The sequence below is a fragment of the Octodon degus genome, unplaced genomic scaffold (genome assembly GCF_000260255.1).
Source record: "Octodon degus isolate 3935 unplaced genomic scaffold, OctDeg1.0 scaffold00186, whole genome shotgun sequence".
Lineage (NCBI taxonomy): Eukaryota > Metazoa > Chordata > Mammalia > Rodentia > Octodontidae > Octodon > Octodon degus.
Genome location: NW_004524762.1, coordinates 1,626,138 through 1,629,340, shown reverse-complemented (window position 1 = coordinate 1,629,340; position 3,203 = coordinate 1,626,138). Strand labels below are relative to the sequence as shown.

The 3,203-nt window shown below is 33.0% G+C and overlaps 1 protein-coding gene across 3 annotated transcripts in view; it reads left to right on the top strand.

Moving 5' to 3' along the window:
• Clrn1 (clarin 1) overlaps positions 1-3,203 on the top strand; it is a 76,961-nt gene that overhangs the window by 40,025 nt on the left and 33,733 nt on the right. The window lies entirely within an intron of this gene.

Genomic DNA, 3,203 nt, shown 5'->3' with positions numbered 1-3,203 from the left:
TATATATCCATGAGACTGCTGAGAATTGCTCAGAAAAGTCTAGAATAGGGATAGATAAAAATATAGATGATAGAAAAATGATGGAGGCCATGAGTGATAAATGTAAGAAAGAAATCAAATGCATGAAATGGATTCAAACAGATATCTAATAAATTAAAAATTTCATTGAAAGCTTACAAAGCCACCGGAATGAAACTGAAGATAGACTTTCAGACCTTGAAGATAAGCTCATAGCTAGAGACCATGAAAGCTCTCTTTAATATAACAAAGGGTCAGGCAATAACAATTCACCAGCTGCAAGATGATGTAAAGAAAATAAAAATAAAAAATAATATAAGGCTGAATGGTGTCAATCAAAATGCGGGAGTCAACACAAATGACACAAAAAAATTATTTGCATAAGTAATAGCAGAAAATTTCCCAAGCATAGGAAAAGAATCTCACATACAGGTTAGTGAGGTATATCAACTCCAATTAACTGTAACTAAAATAAATCCACCCCAAGACATATAATAATCAAGATTACAGAAATTCAGCACAAGAACAGAATGTTAAAAGCTATTAGAGAAAAGAGACAGATTATCTATGATGAAAGCCCATCAGAATCATGGAAGACTTCTCAACACAAACCCTCAATTCAAAAAAAGCTTGGAGTGAGGTTTTCAAGTCCTGAAAGAAAACAACTTCCACCCAGATTGATGTACTCAGGAAACCTTTCAAAATTAATTGAGAAATAGGATACTTCAATGACAAAGAATAACTGAAGAAATTTATGACTACCAAACCCACCCTACAAAGATACTTAAAGACATTCTAGAGAGAGATAAAAATGGCCACAACTTCAAAAGCAATGATAAAAAGAAACCACCAGACAGGGCAAGCAATTAAACAGAGAGGAAAAGTAAGGAACCAACAGCAAGAAAATAACATGATGAATATAAGCCAATACATACATTTCAGTTATAATCATCAGTGTAAATGGCCTCAGTTCACCAATCAAAAGAAATAAACTGGCAGAATGGATCAAAAACAAGATCCAACAATGTACTGTATACAAGAAACACATTTAACTCAAAAAGAAATTCATAGACTGAAAGTCAAAGGATGGAAAACAATACTCCATGCAACAGGAATGAAGACAAAAGCAGGGATAGCTATTCTGTTTTCAGATGATGTTAACTTCAAACCAAGAATGTTCCAAAGAGATAGAAAAGGTTACCACATATTTTTTAGGTTAAAAACTTCAAGAAGAACAATCTTAAATTGTTATCTTAAGATAACAATCTTGGGGCAGGGGAGATGGCTCAGTAGAATAAGTGTTACCCTGGCAAGCGCAAGGGCCCAAGTTCAATTATTGGTTCTATTAAAAAAAAAAAAAAAGGATAACAATCTTAAAGACATATGCACCAAATATAGGGGCATCTAACTATCCAGACCAGATATTAATAGGCATAAAAAGATCAAATATGCAATAACACAATTGTACTGGGGGACTTTAACACCCCATTGCTACAAAGAGATAGATCAACAAGGCAAAAAATCAGCAAAGAAATATCAGAACTGAACCAAAGCTGTGAACAAATGGACTTAACAGATGTTTACAGGGTGTTCCACACAACAGCATCAGAATCACATTCTTCTTAGCTGCATATGGCATATTATATAAAATAAACCATATACTAGTCCATAAAACATGCTTGGATAAATGCAAAGGACCTGAAATTATCCCATGCATATTATCTGACCATAGTGCAATTAAACCACAAAAACTCCATAAATACATGGAAATCGAATAGCACCCTCCTAAACAACCAGTGCATCATCAATAAAACTAAAGAAGAATTAAAAACTGTCAACAATTAAACAAAAATGCAGACACAGCATACCAGAACCTGTGGGACACAATGAAAGCAGTTCTAAGAAGGAAATTTATAGCAATGAATTCTCACATCAGGAAGACAGAAGGAGCACAAATAAACAACTTAATGTTGCACTTCAAGCTTCTAGAAAAAGAAGAGAAGATAAAGCCCAAAACCCAAAGAAGGCAGGAAATTATAAAGATCAGAGCAGAAATTAAAGAAACTGAAACTAATAAAACAATACAAAGAATTAATGAATCCAAGAGTTGGTTCTCTGAAAGAATAAATAAAACTGATAAACCTCTGGCCAATCCTATGAACAAAAGGAAAGAAAGAAACTCAAATTCATGCAATGAGAAATGAAAAAGGTGAAATCACTACAGGTTTTGTGGAAATTCAAAATAGAATCAGTGCCTACTGCAAAAATATTTACTCATATAGATGGAAAACATTCTATGGAAATGGACAGATTCCTAAATATGTATAAATTACCAAAGCTGGATGAAGAAGATATAAAGATTTAGAATAACCCAATATTAACTAATGGAATTAAAAACCGACCAACAAAAAAGCTCAAGTCCTGATAGATTCACTGCATGATTCAACACAAATTTAGAGAAGATTTATTGCCAATACTCCCCAAACTCTTTAGTGAAATTGAAAGGGAAGCAACAATCCCTAACTCATTCTTAGAGTCAAGTATTACCCCAATACCAAAATCAGAGATAGACTGAACCAAAAAAGAACTACAGGCCAATCTTCCCAATAAATCTAAATGCAAAAATACCTAATAAAATACTCGCACACAGAATACATAAATCATTAAGAAGATTATACACGATGATCAAGTGAGATTAATCCTAGGAATACAGGTGTGGTTCAATATATTCAAATCAACCAGTGTAATACACTGTATCAACAGAACCAAACACAAAAACCACATGGTCATCCCAATAGATATAGAAAGAGGTTGTGACAAAGTCCAACACTCATTTACAGTAAAACCTTATAGAAAATTGAAATAAATAGTCTTTACTTCAACCTGGTAAAAACCATTTATGACAGAACAACAATCAGCATTACACTAAATGGACAAAAGCTAAAAGCTTTCACTCTAAAATCAGGAACAAGACAAGGATGTCTACTATCACCATTCCTATTCAATATAATTTTGGAAACATTAGCTAGAACAATTAGACCAGAGAAAGGAAGGAATTGAGGATAGCGAAGGAAGAAATTAAATTATCATTATTCACAAAAGACGTGATATCTGACAATCCTTTAGGAAGCACTTTGTTTTTCTTTGTTGTTGTTTTCTGTTTTTTGGTTTTTTTTGTTGTTGTT